Here is a 20420-nt window from a genome sequence, read left to right on the forward strand (position 1 = left end):
TCTCGATCTCCTGACCTCGTGATCCGCCCGTCTCGGCCTCCCAAAGTGCTGGTATTACAGGCATGAGTCACCGCGCCCGGCCTAAAATAAGTCAGTTTAAAGGCCGGGTGTGGTGGCTCACGCCTGTAATCCCATCACTTTGGGAGGCTGAGGCAGGCAGATTGCCTGAGGTCAGGAGATCAAGACCAGCCTGGCCAGCATGGCAAAATCCTTAATCTACTAAAAATACAAAAATTACCCAGGTGTGGTGGCAGGCGCCTGTAATCCCAGCTACTCAGGAAGCTGAGGCAGGAGAATCGCTTGAATTCTGAAGGCAGAGGTTGCAGTGAGCTGAGATCACACCACTGCGCTCCAGACTGGGCGACAACAGCAAAACTCTGTCTCAAAAAAAAGTCAGGTGTTCCGCCCGCCTCAGCCTTCCAAAGTGCTGGGATTACAGGCGTGAGCCACCGTGCCCAGCAATATCATCATGTTATAAAGACTTTTATCTTTTTTTTTTTTTTTTTTTTGAGACAGAGTCTCCCTCTGTTGCCCAGCTTGGAGTGCAGTGACACAATCTCCACTCACTGCAAACTCCGCCTCCCAGGTTTCAAGCGATTCTCCTGCCTCAGCCTCCTGAGTAGCTGGGATTACAGGTGGCTGCCAACACTCCAGGCTAATTTTTTTGTATTTTTAGTAGAGATGGGGTCTCACCATGTTAGCCAAGCTGGTTTCGAACTCCTGACCTCAAGTGATCTGCCCACCTAGGCTTCCCAAAGTGCTAGGATTACAGGCACAAGCCACTGTGCCCAGCCAAGACTTTCATCTTCTATCTGACTGGTTATCATGCATCTTGAGTGGTGTAGTAGCAGTTACCAGATAACTAAAAGGTTCTGTAATGTAGAATCTGATACATCAATCGTAGAAAACTAAAGCTGGAAAGAACCTGAGATTATGTGTAAAACAAGTGAACTGGTCATTATGAGGAAAATGATGCCAAGATAAGACTACTACTCTTTCTAGTTCCCATCTGGCAACATGTGTTTTCTGGCTTTAAATATGAGAGGTGTTATATCCAAGGCAAAATTAACAAATGTTGATTTTTATACATAAGACAATACAAACCTAAAAAAATTCACTTAAGTTGTTTAGTTTTTAAGCAATCATTGCTTTATAAGATTTCTATTATTTTGGTTCATATTTTAATTAGAAGGCATGAATACAGAATTTATAATTAAAATGTTTATCTTTAAACTTTAGAAATTTAATTTCAAAATAAACTGAAGGAGAAATATAAATACAGTTATTACAACTAACAATGTCATTCTTATGCCAGTAATTCTTTTTCCATACTAATTCTCTAATAAGGTTATAACAGAACTTTAGAAATTAGAATTTTAGGAAAATGTTTATATAAAGGCACTTGATAATTATCCCGGCTTAGTAATGCTTTCATTCCTTTACCAAACTTTGTAATGTTCTTATTTTAACTAACATGACACAAAAACTGGTTTTAAAATTTGTCATGAAGTTAAATCCATCAACTCAAGAGGAGGTACTCCAAAGAGTTAATTTCCAAGACAATGAATGATACTGCAGTCTGGGATTCCAAAGTCTTGATTTTAAAACGTCTGTGGTGGCCGGGTGCAGTGACTCATGCCTGTAGTCCCAGCACTTTGAGAGGCCAAGGTGGGTGGATCACCTGAGGTCAGGAGGTCAAAACCAGTCTGGCCAACATGGTAAAACCCCATCTCTACAAAATACAAAAAATTGGCAGGGACATGGTGGCAGGCGCCTGTAAACCCAGCTACTTGGGAGGCTGAGGCAGGAAAATCGCTTGAACCTGGGAGGCAGAGGTTGTAGTGAGAGGAGATCACACCGTTGCACTCCAGCCTGGGCAACAAGAGCAAAACTCTGTCTCAAAAAAACAGTCTGTCATTAGAATTAAATTTTTCTGTTGGGTAACCACAGACATACTTTCACTGCTGGAGGAATGTCATCTAAAAAGTTAGTTCAAGGTATTACTGACTTCAGAATACTTAAATTCTTCAACTGAAACCCATTTTTTAAATGAGAAGAACTTCAATTTTCTGCAATTCGACAATGTTGTTAATTAAGTAGCATCCCCTACCAGGACCACCACTCACACCAGTAACAGTATGAACATTTTAAATGACAGCAACTTATTAGAAGATAAAGTTCACTGAATTATGGAAAGAAAATGGTCTGTAGTTTGTAAATAATCGAGTTAGGTTCTAATTTCAGTTTTGCCACAAACTAGGTATATAACTTTAATAAACCTGTTACCTTTTCTGAAGCCTCTATCAACCCCAACACAGGGCTGTAAGAATGAAACAAGAGGTAAAAGTATTTCACTGTTGAATAGTGCTTAGAAATTGAGTTGGCAGAGAAAGTCACTGAACTTGAAGGGATATCAAAAGAATTATCCAATTTGAAGAAGAGAAAGAAAAAAGACTGAAGAAAAATGGGTAGAACCTTAAGGACTTATAAAAATGGTTGGCTGGGCATGGTGGCTCACACTTCTAATCCGAGCACTCTGGGAGGCTGAGGAAGGGGGATCACCTGAGGTCAGGGGTTCAAGATCAGCCTGGCCAACATGGCTAAACCCCATCTCTACTAAAAATACAAAAAAAAATTAGCCAGGTGTGGTGGCAAGCACCTGTAATCCCAGCTACTCAGGAGGCTGAGGCAGGAGAATCACTTGAACCCATGAGGCAGAGGTTGCAGTGAGCTGAGAGAGCACCATTGCAACTCCAGCCCGGGGAACAAGAACGAAACTCCACGTCAAAAAAAAAAAGCAAATCAAATGGTCTAACAAGTATGATTGGAGTCCCAGAGGAAGGAGAATTAAATTGAAGCAGAAAAAGTACTTGAAGAATGGCCAAAACTTTCCATATTTGATGAAAACACAAATTTACAAATCCAAGAAGCTCAAAGAATACCATGCAGGATAAATACAAAGAAAACTAGACCTAAATACATAGTCAAACTATTTTAAACCAAACATAAAAAGAAAATCTTAAAAGCATCCACAACAAAAAAAGACCACACATACTGAGAACAAGATTAAAAATCACCTCTTCAAAAAAAGGGGCGGGGGGGGGTGGTTACAACACAACAGAACAACATCTTTAAACTGCTGAAATAAAAAAATCATCAACCCAGAATTTTCTATCCAGTGAACCAAACCTTCAAAAATAGAGTGAAAGAGAGACATTTTCAGATAAATAAAAGTTGAGACAATTAGTGATAAACAATTTTGGAAATGAAATTATATCCTTCAGGCCAAAGGGAAAGGGGCATCAGATGAAAATGCACATCTATAAAGATGAAGGAAGAGTACCAGAAATGTCTTACTGTCAAATGGGTGACGGCTTCTGCTACTCTCTGTCTTCCTTTGAGGATGCGTATGCTATAATTTGTCTTCAAAGGACAGTAGAAGATTCTCATGGAAAAGACTATACAAATCAAAGTACCTTTAAATATTGATAATTTATGAAACACTCCGGACAATGAATTACTGAGCTAACATTTTTAAGTTTTAAAACTATACTAAAGGACAAAATGTCTGGATATCTTATACATCTAAGCAGACAACTTAAAAGTGACTACAGAATAAGACTAAGAAAAACAGAATTAACTGCACAGGACTAAATGAACTAGTGAGAGAAATTTAACCAGTGATTTGTTTCACACTATGGTTTTTTTCTTTTGATTTTTTGTTTTTTGTCTTGAGACACAATCTTACTCTATTTCCCAGGCTGGAGTGCAATGGTGAGATCTCAACTCACTGCAGCCTCTGCCTCCCGGGTTCAAGTGATTCTTGTGCCTCAGCCTCCCGAGTAGCTGGGATTACAGGCACCCGCCACCATCCCCGGCTAATTTTTATGTTTTTAGTAGAGAGGGATTTCACCATGTTGGTCAGGCTGGTCTTGAACTCCTGACCTCAGGTGATCCACCTGCCTCAGCCTCCCAAAGTGCTGGGATTACAGGCGCGAGCCACCATGCCCAGCCGTTTTTTGCTTTGTTTTGAGGCAGGGTCTTGGTCTCTTGCCCAGGATGGAGTGCGATGATGCAATCACGGCTCACTGAGGCATCAGCCTCCCAGGGTCAAGCGATCCTCCCACCTCAGCTTCCCCAGCAGCTGGGACCACAGGCATGTGCCACCATGCCCAGTTAATGTTTTTATTTTTTATTTTTGTAGAGATGGGGTCTCACTATATTGCCCAAGCTGGTGTTATTTTTTAATATTCTGTTTTCTGATGGCTATATGAGGAAGCCCTTTTCCTTTCTTCTTCATCTACCTCTAGCTCACAATTTAATATGTTATGTTTTTGTAGGAAATTTTTTAAATGGCATTTGAGTGTGGTGGTGCATGCCTGTAGTCCTAGCTACTCAGGAGGCTGAGGCAGGACTGCTTGAGCCCAGGAATTCAAGATTGCAATGAGCCACGATTATACCACTGCACTCCAGGTAGGTCAAGAGAGTAAGACCCCGCCTCAAAATAAAGTAAAAATTGAGTCTATTTTTCATGTTATTAACGTTATTTGCATATGCTTAATCAAATTCCATCAGGACAAAGGTAAATAAAATTTACCAGAATGACTGGACAAATCGTTGTACAATCAAGGTCATATACTATGTGTTATAATTAAGAAGGATATAATGATATAATGTCACATAATTATAATATAATGGTATGACAAGTCCAGCAATATAACAAAGACAGTAGGGCAGGACACAGTGGCTCATACCTGTAATCCCAGCACCAACACTTTGGGAAACCAACGCAGGGGGATTATTTGAGCCCAGGAGTTCAAGACCAGCCTAGGCAATATAGTGATGCCTCACTTCCACAAAAAAATTTCAATAAACATCTTATAAATTAAAAAAATTTTTAAAAAGAAAACAAAGATTGTATATTATACAGGAAGTCAATGCCTATGGGCCTGGTACCTGTTCTTGGTTTACAGGAACTAGCTTCACAGATGGAAGGTCACTTAGTAGCAGCCAATGACTCAGTAAATTTAGGGAACCTGGACAAGAGATGACTTCATCCAAATTCATAAGTATTCCAAGTGAAATCTGGTAGACAGGGTATTATATTTGCTTCCTAGCTTCGGGATCAAAGAACAAATAAAAGAGGCATTAAAAGTTCAAGTCAGCCAGGCACAGTGGCTCATGCCTATAATCCCAGAACTTTGGGAGGTCAAGGAGGGTGATCACCTGAGCCAGGAGTTTGAGACCAACCTGGACAACATGGCAAAATCCCGTCACTACTTAAAAAAAAAATTAGCTGGGCATAGTAGCAGGCACCTGTAATCCCAGCTACTCGGGAGGCTGGAGCAGGAGAAACACCTGAACCGGGGAGGCAGAGATTGCAGTGACCTGACAGTGCACCACTGCACTTCAGCCTGAGTGACAGAGCGAGACTCTGTCTCAAATAAATAAATAAATAAAGTCCTGTAATCAGACAACACATATGGGCATAAGGATGGCACTGAATAGAGGCCTGAGACTTTGGCAAATATGGTCAATTAATCAAGTTACCAAAGCAAACCAAGAAAAAAGGAACATCTTTTTTACAAATAGCTCTGGAACTGGATATCTATAATTTAATCAAAAGTTGGTCCTCTGGCTGGGTGCAATGGCTTATACCTGTAACCCACACACTTTGGGAGGCCAAGGCAGGTGGATCACCTGAGGTCAGGAGTTTGAAACCAGCCTGGCCAACATGGTGAAAACCCGTCTCTACTAAAAAAATACACAAATTAGACGGGCATGGTGTTGGGCACTTGTAGTCCCAGATACTTGGGAGGCTGAGGCAGGAGAATCCCTTGAACCCGGGAGGCAGAGGTTGCAGTGAGCCGAGATTGTACCACTGTACTCCAGACTGAGAGACAAGAGCCAAACTCTATCTTTTAAAAAAAAAGGTATATTTTATGTTCTGTAAATGTTACTACAATTAAAATGAATGGGAAAGATCTCTTTGGCATGACAGGGCATTATTTCCAGGAGATATCAGTTAAGTAGGGGAAAAAGCAAAGTGCAAAAGAGTATATATAGTATGCTATCTTTTGTATAAAAAATAAATAAAACATACAGATATCATCAAAAAAAGAAACAGGAAGGATAAGACAGAAAACGTTTACGTTTGTTACCTAAGAAAACTGAAGAAAAATGGCATGGAAGAGATACAAAAGCAATGTATGCCTTTTGTATAATTCTGACTTTTGAAAGCATGTTATTATTCTATATATTACAAAAATAGAAATCAGAATGAGAGGCAGCATAAGCAAACAAGTAAATAAACTTAATTTTGTTTCAAATGAATACCTTAACTAGATTATACAGAAAGTAAGGTGGGAAGTAAAAGTGGGGAGGAGGTCGGGCGTGGTGGCTCACTCCTGTAATCCCAGCACCTTGGGAGGCAGAGGCAGGCGTATTGCCTGACATCAGGAGTTGGAGACCAGCCTGGGCAACGTGGTGAGACCCTGTCTCTATTAAAGATATACAAATTAGCTGGGTGTGGTGGCACGCACCTGTAGTCACAGCTACTCAGGAGGCTGAGGCAGAAGAATCGCTTGAACCCAGAAGGCAGAGGTTGCAGTGAGCCGAGATGGCACCACTGCACTCCAGCCTGAGCAACAGAGCGAGACTGTCTCAAAAAAAAAAAAAAAAGTGGGGTGGAGAAGGGGTATGGAGGGCTAATCCAAGCAATTTAAATTTTAACTATTTACTCTCTGTCTTGGGTAAAATTGGGAGGTGGAGAAGAATTACAGACAAATGCTCCACTCATTTTCAGTTTGTTTATTGTAGTGAAATGAAAAAACCAATTCTGAAATTATTTTAGATATATTAGAGGATTAGGCAAATGAGTAAACGTACCACATAATAAGAAGGGACATAAAAATAAAAAATGGGGTACAAAGAACCCTGTAGACATGGAATAAAGAGGTACATACTGATATAAACTCATGATTTCTAAAATACGTATATCAATGTTTCAATGAACACTTGTGCAGTCGGCCCTCTGTATCCATGGATTCTGCATCCACGGATCAAAAATACTCAAAAAATAAATTGTAAAAAACAGTACAACAATAAAATGCAAATTAAAAAATACAGTTTAACAATAACCTACACAGTATTTACTCTCTGTTACATTCTTTTAAGTAATCTAGAGATGATTTAAAGCATACAAGAAATTGAACATGGGTTACATGCAAATACAATTGCTACTTTATAGTTTAAAGAACTTGAGCATCAGCAGATTTTGGTGCACACAAAGGGTCTTAGACCCAGTCACCCTCAGGTACGAAGGGATGACTGTATGAGTATGTATATGTATGTGTATGTGTATAAGCATGCATATTATTTTCTAGCTCTATCCACTAAAAAGGCCAAGATGAGAAAACAGCCCAGAATTAGCGAGGACAGCTAGCCCTCAGAGAGATCCTGGTCTCTAAAACTTTTATTCCCCACAAGGACACAGCGGCCCACTTACAGGAGTTTCACTAGGCCAAACTTCTAGGACAATTTGAGCACTAAAATAATTAAGCAGGGTAAGTGAATCATAAACCATTCAAAAAATAGGAATTCATGAATCCATAACCAATAGATAGGGCTACTGATTACAGAATACAGCCAAGAGCTGACAGGTAATGTGAAAGGAATGCTGGAAAGAAAAAAATGACCATTTTGCAATCATCACAATAAAAGGCTGGATCAGACAAGAGTCAATGAATGCTAATTCTAGAAGAAACTGTGAAAAGAATCAGAATATCTACATTGTTTCCCCACAGGCTGTTTACTGCTTGGCAAAAGAGAGGGCGAAAAAACCATACAGTGGAGAAATCTGGCAACACCTTGGCCAAGGGATCAAAATTTGCATCACAATAAGGGACAGATGGACGTCATATGACTCCATCTCAGAGTATCACATTACCGATGTAGTATTCCTGCCAAGAATATGTAACATCTTCATCTAATCACAAGGAAATTTCAGACCAACATAAAATGAAGAACATCTCCATTGAAGAGAGTAAGGGGGTTAGGGAAGGGTTGTGTTCTCAAAAATGCCAATGTCATAAGAGATAAGGAAAGGCTGTGAAAATATCCCAGGAAAAAAGAGGCTAAAGAGAAATAATAACTGAATGCAGAACCTGACCCCAGACTGCAGTCTATACGGGAAGCAAAGAAAATGCTACAAGAGACTTCCTTAGGTCAACTGACAAAACTGGAATATGGGCGATAGATTTCATCAATGTCCATTTATGAAGTTATTAACTGTACCATGGTTATATAAAAGAATTACCCTATTTGTAGGAATACAACAGAAGTATTTGGGGAAAGAAGCATAACATATGTAATTTACCCTCAAATGGTTAAAAAAAAAATTGTGTGTTTAAGTGTATGGAAAGAGAAAAGAGAGTAGGACGGCACAAATACAAATAATAAAGCAAGTGGGTAAGTCTGGATAAAGGATATCCAGATGTTCTTTACACTATATTTTTGCAACTTTTGTAAATGTATACTTCCAAATAAAAGGAATTAAAAAAAAAAAAAAATTGGCCGAGCACAGTGGTTCACACCTGTAATCCCAGCACTTTAGGAGGCCAAGGCAGGTAGATCACCTAAGGTCAGGAGTTCAAGACCAGCCTGGCCAACATGGTGAAACCCCATCTCTACTAAAAATACAAAATTAGCTGGGCATGGTGGCGGGTGCCTGTAATCCCAGCTACTCGGGAGGCTGAGGCAGGCTTGAACCTGGAAGTGGAGGTTGCAGTGAAACAAGATTGCACCACTGCACTCCAAGCTGGGTAACAAGGCAAGACTGTCTCAACAACAACAACAACAAAAGAAATCTGTGGAGATAGTTCTCTGCTATGTTCAGAAGAATGGGTATATATCACAATTAACTGAGAGATTTCATAGGGAAATTACAAGACCTAAGGCTGGTAACTTGGATAGATTCTCAGATAAAATACCATTGGAAATGTCAGAGAAGGGAGTTTGTACTTTTTTTTTCTGTAAGCCAAGGAAAGGTAGCACAAAACTTAGAGCACAACATAAGCTTGGCTAAAAGTATAAATTTAGGAAAATCTAGCAAAACTTTGAGTGGACAAGGAAGCAGTAGAGACAAGGACAAACACCCTCATGAAATTATGGGGTCTTGGCCTCAGAAGCTAAAATTAGGAACAGAAAGTGCAACAAATACAGGACATATGAAACTAGAAAGCCAGATAAAGCCTGCTTACCAAGTGTATCAGAGTGTGGTGGGATTCAAAGACAACTCAGATTTCAAACCTAGCTAACCAAGAAAATGACGAGATTACTAAAAGAAATTTAGCTAAGCAAAGCATGATTGCTTTCTCGGCAACCAGGCAGCTTTTTCTATTCTCATTTTTCCTATTCTGATATAATATTAGAAGTTAAGAAAAGGGGCAGATGCAGTGGCTCACGCCTATAATCCCAGCACTTTAGGCCAAGGCAGGCATATCACTTGAGGCCAGGAGTTTCAGCCTGGCCAACATGGTGAAATCCCATCTCTACCAAAAATACAAAACTTAGCCGGATGTGGCAGTGCACGCCTATAATCCCAGCTACTTGGGAGGCTGAGGCATGAGAATTGCCCAGGAGGCAGAAGCTGCAGTAAGCCGAGATCACACCACTGCACTCCAGCCTGGGTGACAGAGGGAGACTCTGTCTCAAAAAAAAAAAAAAAAAAAAGTTAAGAAAGGGGTTAGATGAAATGTTATTTGCCACACAAGCAATTTGGGGAAATTTGTCTTCACAAGGTGAAACAGTAAATATAAGTTGGGGCTAATTCAGATGTTTGACTAAATGCCATTAAAATATTCACACATAAGGAGGGAGGATTTCTTCTCTTCCCCCAAAATTATGTTTGTATATGTATGTATATACATATATACGAATACCATCACCCCTTGTATGACACATTGGAATTGCACTTGTTCTGTTACATGCAGATTTTTCTCTACTTCTGCCATGCCTAAGACAGTAGGACCAACATTTCCTCTTCTTTCTCCTCCTCCTCAAGCCTACTCAACCTCACAAGAAGAATGAAGACCTTTATCATGATCCACTTAATGAATAATATATATATTTCCTCTTCCTTATGACCTTTTTTTTTTTTTTTTTTTAAGGGATGAAGTCTCGCTCTGTTGCCCAGGCTGGAGTACAGTGGCATGATCTCAGCTCACTACAACCTCCACCTCCAAGGTTCAAGTGATTCTCCTGCCTCAGCTTTTCGAGTAGCTGGGATTACAGGCACACGCCACCACGCCCAGCTAATTTTTGTATTTTTACAAAAATGACCATGTTGGCCAGGCTGGTCTCAAACTCCTAACCTCAGGTGATCCACCCACCTTGGCCTCCCAAAGTGCTGGGATTACAGGCATGCGCTACCACGTCCGGCCATGACTTTCATTTTTAATTATTTATTTATTAACTTATTTTCTAGAGACAAGGTTTCATACTATTGCTCATGCTGAAGTGTAGTGGTGCAATCATAGCTGACAGCAGCTTCAAATTCCTGAGATCAAGCAATCTCCCACCTCAGCCTCCTAAGGTAGCTAGGACTACAAGCGCACACCACCATGCTGGCTAATTCTGTGTGAGTTTTGTAGAACTGGGGATGTTGCTATGTTGTTTAGGCTGGTCTCCAACTCCTGGCCTCAAGTGATCCTCCCGCGTCCGACCCCCAAAGTGCTGGGATCATAGTTGTGAGCATATAAGTGAGCTACCATGCCCAGCCTCCTCACAATTTTCTTCTTTTTTTCTATTTCTTTTTGGATACAGGGTTTCATTCTGTTGCTCAGGCTAGAGTGCAGTGGCACAATCACAGCTCAGGCGCTGCCTCAACCTCATGGGCACAGGCAGTCCTCCCACCTCAGTCTCTCTAGTGCCAGGGACTAAGGCACAGGCCACTATGGCCAGTTTTTGCATTTTCTGTAGAGATGGGGTTTCGCTGTGTTGCCCAGACTGTTCTCCAACTCCTGGACTCAGGTGATCTAACCACCTCAGCCTCTCAAAGTGCTAGGATTATAAACATGAGCCACCGCACTCGGCCATGATTTTCTTAATAACATTTTCTTTTCTCTAGCTTACTTTATTATAGGAATACAGGATATAATACATGTAACATACAAAATATGTGTTAATCAGCTGTTTATATTATCAGCAAGGCTTCTAGGCAAGAGGAGGCTATTAGTAGTTAAGTTTGGGGGGAGTCAAAAGTTCTGCACGTTTTTTACTGAATCAGTGTCCCCAGTCCTCAGTTGTTCAAGGGCCAAGTGTATATATACATATGTATTCACTCAAGTACTCTAAGCTTATTCAAGGGCCAAGTGTATATAAATACATACGTATTCACTCCAGTACTCTAAGCTCATTCATTTAATAATCATTAAAGAGAAAAACATGAAGCATAAAGTTTTAATTAAATCATATATTAAAGAGGAGGGTAGTAACTTCAGAAGGTTGAAGACAAAAAATTACAAAGGATCAAATCAAAGTCAAGCTGAATTACCTGGCTAACCCGTCAAAGGATGTCCAAGCAGTTTATTTTTATTGGTCTCTGAGTCCACCGTCCAGCAAGTATTTTGATCCTGAGGACAAAAAAAAGAAGAGGGATTGAATTTCTGTCTTTTCTTCATTTAAGCATTATGATTAGTCACCCACAAATTAAGTCTTCCGGCCAGGTATGGTGGCTCATGCCTGTAATCCCAGCACTTTGGGAGGCAAGGCAGGCAGACCACTTGAGGTCAGGAGTTCAAGGCTAGCCTGGCCAACATGGCAAAACCCCAACTCTACTAAAAATACAGAAATTAGCCAGGTGACGTGGTATGCGCCTGTAATCCCAACTATTTGGGAGGCTGAAGCAGGAGAATCACCTGAACCTGGGAGGCAGAGGTTGCAGTGACCTGAGACTATGCCACTGCACTCCAGCCAGGGTGACAGAGCGAGACTCTTTCTCAAAAAAAATTAGGTGTTCCCATTTTTCCCTTCCCTGGACATACGGAACAAACAAAAGCTATCAAGTACAACACCTCTTCCTAGAAATTTGAGTAGATGTCTTACTGTACCATAAAATCACTACTTCTGTTTGAAAAGTCAAGCATAGGGTCAGGCACAGTGGCTCATGCCTATAATCCCAGAACTTTGAAAGGCTGAGGTGGGAGGATCACTTGATGCCAGGAGTTCAAGATTAGCCTGAGCAACATAGCAAGACACCATCTCCACACACAAAAAAATAGAAATTAAGAAATTAAAAATAAAAGTCAGGGCCAGGCACAGTGGCTCATGCCTGTAATCCCAGCACTTTGGGAGGCCGAGGTGGGTGGATCGCATGAGGTCAGGAGTTTGAGACCAGTCCAGTCAACATGGTGACACCCCATCTCTTCTAAAAATACAAAAAATTGGTTTGGCGTGATGGCATGCGCCTGTAGTCCAGCTACTCGGGGAGGCTGAGGCAGGAGAATTGCCTGAACCAGGGAAGCAGAGGTTGCAGTGACCCAAGACCATGCCATTGCACTCCAGCCTGGACAACAAGAGCGAAACTCCATTTCAAAAATTAATTAATTAATTAAAATAAAAGGCATGGCATATATAATATATACTCTGTCAGTCTGTAAAAATGGATAATGCAAAGTGGAGGTGGTGGAGACCAGATCTTGAAAAGTGATCAAAACAGATGGGTACTCTGACCTTGTGGGGGTATTCATTTGTACAAAATGAGTGCTCAACAGAGAATAAAAAAAACATTAATACCCTGGCAGAAGCAAATGTTTCAATGCCCTAGTCCAAAAATTATCAGATGAGGGAGGGATGGATAAAGCAAACAAGCAAGAGCCAGAGGAACGGCTCAGATGTTTTCTTGCCTTGTATAAAAGGATGCATTTTGACCACCGAAACAAAATATTAACGGGGAAGTGAGAAACCGTTCTTCAAAATAATCTGCAATAAAACACATGAACATATAAACAGCAGGCTTTTGCACTTGAAGAAATGGTATGCAGGTTCTGCTGCGATAAATAAGTGAGCCAGTAAGAACATTCACTTTACCTTATGAATTTCCAAATTTAACAATAAAGCAACAATCTGATTGCCACTAATTCCAATGGTATCGAACCAAGATAACAACCATAATTACGGCCTAAAGTTAATAGCTTTCATGCTGGAATTGGTAGATCTGTTGGTATGGGGGAAAGGAAAAATGATATATTCACAAGTTACAAGTAACATACATATTAGAGCCATGGCCATTCCACGTAGTGTAGTCTGCAGACAGTGTATGGGGAGAGCCACCCACAATCTAGCTGCATTATGGAAAGGTCTGTTGTACTTCTGAAACTAAAATTAGAGGGGAGAAAATCAGTGAGCAAGGAATGGGAGGCACATTACATGTGGCTCACAAAGGAAAAAGAGAACTCTAGGTAGTGCCGGGTGACTATCCCTTATGCAAAACGCTTGGAAGCATAAGTGTCTTGGATTTTTTTTTTTCAGATTTTTTAAATATTTGCATATGCATACTGAGATAGCAAGCAGAAGAAACCCAACTCTAAACATAAAATTCATTTATGTTACTTATACACACAGCCTGAAGGTAATTTTATATAATATTTTTAATAATTTTGTGCACCAAAGTTGTAGCTTTTTTTTCTTCTTTTTTTTAGACAGGATCTCACTCTGTGCCCAGGCTGGCTGGAGTGTGGTGGCATGGTAATGGCTCATCTCAGCCTCGACCTCCGAGGCTCAAACAATACTCCCACATCAACTACCCAAGGAGCTGGGACTACAGGCACACACCATCATACCCAGCTAATTTTTATATTTTTTGTAGAGACAGGGTTTCACCATGTTGCCCAGGCTGGCCTCGAACTCCTGAGCTCAAGTGATCTGTCTGCCTCAGCCTCCAAAAGTGTTGGGATTACAGGTGTGAGCCACCATACCCGATTGAATGTGATGTTTTTTTAACTTGAATTTTTATGTTATCCAATTTAATTCGTGTAAGATGAAGGGAGAAAAGGTAGGCAGAACTTCTGTAAAGCACTTCTAAGATCTTCTGGCCCTGTTTTAAATCAGGTTTCACTTCTAAAATGGTTCTGTTTTTTCCTTAATTAGGAAAGAGGAAGGAAGGTCATGGAGTGGGGTTAGCACCTAAGGAACAAGAGAGGTGGGATAAGGAAAAGATTTTTGGGGGAGATGGGGGTGGAGGATGGAGTTTCACTCTGTTGCACAGGCTGGAGTGCAGTGGCATGATCCCAGTTCACTGCAATCTCTGCCTCCCAGGTTAAACGATTCTCCTACCTCAGCCTCCCGAGTATCTGGGATTATAGGTGCATGCCACCATGCCCAGCTAATTTTTGCAGAGAAAGGGTTTCACTACATTGGCCAGGCTGGTATCAAACTCCTGACCTCAAGCAATCTGCCCACCTTAGCTTTCCAAAGTGCTGGGATTACAGGCATGAGCCACCATGGCAGGCCAGGAAAGGAATTTGAGTCAGAAAGTATCTAGTAGCATAATGGACCTGGGATAGCCAGGCGCGGTGGCGGGCGCCTGTAGTCCCAGCTACTCGGGAGGCTGAGGCAGGAGAATGGCATGAGCCCCGGAGGCAGAGCTTGCAGTGAGCCGAGATTGTCGCCCAGGCTGGAGTGCAGTGGCACAGAGAGAAACGCCGTTTCAAAATAAATAAATAAATAAATAAAATTAAAAATAATAATAATAATAATAGACCTAGGAAACAATTACTGCTGCCTAGTGCAGAAGGTGATGAGAGGGCCTAGATTAATACTCCAGTGTTACAGTGCTGGTTTTCACACTTCTCAAAGGAAAGCTGACCCTGCCAATCTGCACCCTTGGACCCAAATTTTAACTGCTGGACTCCCAGGTGGAAGATCATGTAAAGTCAGCATGCCCAAATGAACCAAGAATGCAACCATGGGTGGAATCTAAATGATCAAACTGAAGAACAGCGAATGAATAAGAGCAGACACCACATGGCAAGACAGAAGATCCAACCAAATCAAGCCTTGACATCACCCCACAGCAGGATCCACTCAGATCACACCTCATTACTCTCCAAATATAAAACCTGCACCCAAACTCTAGCTCAGAAAGGCAGATTTGAGCCCAACACCTGTCTCCTTACACAGCAGCCTTGCAATAAACTTTTCTTCCTACAAAAACTTGGTGCTCAGTGTTCAGCTTTCCGTTGCATACACAGGAAAAGAGACCCAGTTCAGTTCACTAACATAAAGACAAGCCAGGTACAAAATTCTCCCCTCCGAGGAAGTGTATAGTTAAACCAGAGAGATTGGCAAATAGTCACAGAACAATGATTGGCTTGCCTACCAGGAACCTGGAAAGGTGTACTACTATATACCAGGATCCTGTAAGTATGGAACTATTAGTAAACTTGCTGGTGAGTTAAACTTGTCTGGAAAAAAGATTCTGCAAATGCAACAATCCTAGCAGATTTCTTAGGACAGTATTTTTTTTTCTTTATCAAAAACAAGATTATCCCTTTTCACAATTCAGATTTTAGTCAATCACACATACAAAAACCAAATCATACTGACATAAAACTAAATGTGACAAGTTCCAGAAACATTAGATATCTGAGAAGGTGACAGAGACATTAAATTTTCTAGTAGAATTAACAGTTTACTGATGAGATCTACATTACCAAAACCTGCATCACCAGGCCAGGCATGGCAGCGCACACCTGTAATGCCAGCTACTTAGGAGGCTGAGGCAGGAGGATTGCTTGAGCTCAGGAGTCTGAGTCCATCTTGGACAACATGGCCCCTGTTTTAGTTTTAGGTTTTTGTTTTATTTTAAACCTTCATCACCAGAGACCTAAAAGGACATGGGGGGAAATCAAACATCAAATTAAGCCTTGTTAATAGCTAGTCTGAGAAGATGTGCCTCAAGGCCAGAACAAAGAATAAAACTGGGGGAGAGGAGTTGATACACAGGAAAATCCAAACTATGTAATATATAATGCTTGGAAACACCAACAGGGCAAAAAGCAGCCACTGAATATTATAAACATGTTTTTCTTTTACTGTTGAACATGGAAAGGGGCAAGGATTCCACAATCATATTAAACCCATTGTTCTTTCCAAGCTCCTGCTGGCACTGCTCCCAGGATCACCTTCCTCACTTCCCTAAAATCATAGAAAAGGGGAACCACTGTCATTGGGAAAAGTCAGCTGTTGCCCAATAATCTTCAAAGTACTCCAGAGTAGACTGGTTCACCAAATGAATTTCAGGTTAAAGATTGCATAATATTAGCATTAAATTTAACATCAAAATCCAACACTTTTGCGATTGGGATTATTTATCAAGTGATAAATATCTTCTTTGATCAAAACTCTGACCACAGATTTCACTAGTAACAATCAACTACAGCTAATCTATAGCTATAATGAAAGGAAAAGACCAAATGCAAGTTGAAAATCATATGAACATTTCAAGTTATATAAAACGGGGCTGGGTGCAGTGGCTCATGCCTGTAATCCTAGCATTTTGGGAGGCCAAGGTGGGCAGATCACCTGAGGTCAGGAGTTCAAGACCAGCCTGGCCAACATGGCTAAACCCCACCTCTACTAAAAATAGCTGGGTCTGGTGGCAGGTGCCTGTAGTTCCAGCTACTCAGGAGGCTGAAGCAGGAAAATCGCTTGAACCTGGTAGGCAGAGGCTGCAGTGAGCTGAGATCGTGCCACTGCACTTCAGCCTGGGCAACAGAGCAAGACTCTGTCTTAAAAAATAATAATAATAAAGTTATATAAAATGGACCACATTTTTTGAAATACATAAACTTAACTCAGTTTAAGAATTTTTTTTCCCATTACTTAGTCCATTATTCTATGTTCAATTAAGTAAAAATGTATTTGCTTCCCAGGAGAACATTGGTAAGACATTTATTACAATCTTTTTTAAATACTATAATCTTCTTGATAAGGGAGTGGGGGACAAGGAATTATTTCAAATTACAGCATATGCATGTCTAGTAAAATAAGGACAGGTATTATCATGTATCTTGAGATATATACTAGAAAGAATCAAGCTGACTTATAATTTATTCTACATATTTAATAAATTAAACATTTAGTTCTATACCGAATCAGCCTGAAAATTCACAATAACACAGTGAAAACAGACGCCTTGGCTTCTGAAAACCTAGATTTTGTAAAGTCCTGCTTCTTGAAATGATCTTGTGTTAGACTTTAATTTGATTTCAATTAAACGCTTGCTGTGTATCTATTAGATGTCAGGCACTGCACTGACACTTGGAAATAAGTAAATCACGGTCACTGCCATCAATTAATTAGGAAAAGGGAAGCAGGTATAAACAGACACTAAAGTTCCTAAAATGAAAACTATGTTCACTCAGTAAGCATCTGCTAAGCATCCATGTGCCACATTGTGCTAGACACCATGGATAAAAGGAATAATTAAAAAGACCCGAGTCCCATGAGAGCATAAGGAAAGAATAGAGAAAAGCTACCCTGCCTTTTTCATGGGGTTGTTGTGTTAAGCACTATTTACATGTGAAAGCAAGACAAATCCAAAACCATTTATCTCAGCCAAAGGGGGAGGTATTAATTGTACAATTTCTGCAATTATATCCAGAGTTGTCATAACCAAAATGCCATTTGAGTTTCTTTATAATAAAAGGCAAAGGAGAAAAAAACTTCTATGAAATGGCCATTTGTGTAAAAATTACATAGGGATACAGGAAACATAAATGGGGTATTTAAAGGTAGTTAATACTGAAAACTTATTTTTAATTCAACACATCCAGGAAATCACACCACATATTTTTGCTTATACAACGATACTATCCACTGATGAACTATGGCACTAAACTAGCCTAAATTTTATTTAATTCGCTTTAGATTAAGGAGAAAACTTAAAAATCTGGTAGGCAGATTAGTATAACAGGCCCGGTATCTTTGGCTGAGTTGAAGTTACCAAGAGTTACCAAAACAGGCATGCAAGCAAGCTGCTTGCTTGTGCTTGTTCTGCCTCTCTCTCCCCACCACTTTGGAAAAACTGCATGCAGTGCTGCAGGATCACACAAAATAAATACAGGAAAGAGGGTGGGAGGGTTGGGTGGGGAAGTGAGCAAAGCTCTGGGCTCCACCAGTGGAAGGCGTTCCACAAGAATTGCTACAGGGTCAAAAGTTTACAGTGGTTTCAATTTCACCTTTTAGCAGCCAATCAGGAAACACAGGCTGCATGCTGACCCCTCCGGCTACAAATGAACATTAACTCATTGGCTACCAGGATTGCACATTTTCCTTTTCTTATAAGGCTTTCCCTTCTTTTTCTTTTTTTTAAGGGCAGGGGAGTGGAGAAGGCAAAGAACATAAGTTCAAGGTGACAATTTTATTCAAGACAACATATTTTACACAGGTGTTTGAGGGGAGAAACGATCAAGTAATTATCTTCTTTCTTCTTGAAATCTGAGTTTATCCTGTAGTATCTAACAAACCAATTATTAATGCTAGTATCAAGACAAAGAATGAATTTAGGCAGGTAAAGAAGATGGATTTTCCTCCATGAGGCTGCAATTCTACGAACAATTTATAGGATGGTAAAAAGATAATACTGGTTGTGTATCCAGTAAATGCTTTAAAAGTAACTCAGGTAAGACATCTAACTTAAGGATTCGCCTATACCCCAATTTTCTTATTTGCATAGATTCCCTACCCTCTCCTCAAACCACTACTATACACATGCGATGTTCCTCTATCCTTTTCATAATGTGGATCCACAGAAAAATAGGCAGAGCTCCTAAGGTTTAAATTTTTTTTTCTTCTATTTCATTACCTGGGAGTAACTATATGATAAACTCAGGAGTGAACCATTTGGCAGTAGGTACAACTGCTCCCTATTTATGTAAATTTCTTCAAAATGCAGAAACCAATAAACTAATCCATTAAATAATATTTTCAACACTCTATATTTAACATTGAGCAAGGTTAAAATGAAAACCTCTACTACATACACCTTAACCAGACTACATTTAAAAACTAGATGCCTTTGAAGCACCACAGGATAAAAGTGAAATCGCTGTAGTAACTGCTCTCCTATCAAAATGATTAGTCAAATCCTAATGAACACACTGTGAATTTGTAGTTAGCAATATTTCTCTCTCTGACACAATAGGTAGTTGAATTTTAATGGACTCATCGACTTAAATTTACCTTTACGTTTAGAATACCCTGTAGGCACCATCATTGCCTAAGAAAACGATTTCATGTAAGATATTAGTTCTTATCCAAACCAGCAAAGTAAGACCCCCGTTCTTTCTGAATACAGGAAAGTAAGCAAATATACAGAAGTGTGTTACTTAATACAACTGCTGAAGGGTTCCAAAATAACTTCAGTGTTTAAAGTTTATAAAGCAATATAATGTCAGTTAAGATAGTAAATAAACTCGATGCTGATAGTTTTTTCTTAATTCAGCATTAAAAGAAGAAATTTTCTAGTAACAATTTCCAAGCCTTCGTGATTTAAAGTTTATGTATATTTGGCAATAAAAAGTCTACTTTAAAACAGACCTAGTTGTTTTTTCAACATGGCTTGCAAAAGCTTTCCATAAATGTATATATAGATATATATTAAATTAGGGGTTTTCTGTATATCTTTTTACAAAATGGCCTCATTTTGAAGGAAAATGGATGCGATAAAATTTTACATCAAGTCAGCATGTTAGCAAGAAGCTTTTTTGTGTGTTCTGAATTTGATTAATACAAGCCAAGGTCACTTCCTGAAAGATGCCTAGCACTGCAGCTGCAGGCAAACTAGGCTCTAGCATAAGGCTGGGGGAAGGGAATGGGTGATGGCATTATTATTAACACTCAGATAGGATTCCATCTCCAGCAGCAGCTACTGGGGGGAGTGGGGAGGTTGGGGAAGATCCCAGAGTTCCTAGTATATTAACATTAAAATATTTCCATTCCTTAATACTTAAAAATAGAAATGTAATTAAATATATAATGCTAATGTCAAAATTGTATCAGATATCCTCACTGCTACAATGTACAAGAACATTTTACATAATACTATGCAAATCATTTAATGCCAGACATTGTGTTGAATGCTGAGTTTACGCTAAAGCATTCAGTTTACACTGAAATAAACTCAACATTCAACACAATGCTAAGCATGACCTGTACTTGTTATGCAAAGCGTATACAAAGGAAGATACAGGCCCTTGAAGAAAACAGAATCAGATTCAAATTTCAAAAACCAAGGGTGGCATAAAAGTTAATGAAGGTAGAAACTTAAAACACAAAAGCCTATATTGGAAAATATTTGATAAAGTTTTGTTCTGAAATTCAGTTTAAATTTTCATCTCACCAACATTAATACAAAC

General features: G+C 39.9%; 1 protein-coding gene across 5 annotated transcripts in view; it reads right to left on the bottom strand.

Moving 5' to 3' along the window:
* Positions 1-20420, bottom strand: part of LOC105496496 (nuclear receptor coactivator 3) — a 157506-nt gene that overhangs the window by 60257 nt on the left and 76829 nt on the right. For 2 of the 5 annotated variants that reach the window (XM_011766997.2, XM_011767001.3), the window contains exon 2: positions 11555-11633. The gene's annotated coding sequence lies outside the window, so the exon portion shown is untranslated. Of the gene's footprint in view, positions 1-4956; positions 5682-11554; positions 11634-12905; positions 13037-20420 lie in introns of those variants that run through there. The other 3 variants (XM_071079167.1, XM_011766999.3, XM_011767000.3) reach the window with 3 other exon arrangements.

The sequence above is a fragment of the Macaca nemestrina genome, chromosome 15 (assembly GCF_043159975.1).
Source record: "Macaca nemestrina isolate mMacNem1 chromosome 15, mMacNem.hap1, whole genome shotgun sequence".
Lineage (NCBI taxonomy): Eukaryota > Metazoa > Chordata > Mammalia > Primates > Cercopithecidae > Macaca > Macaca nemestrina.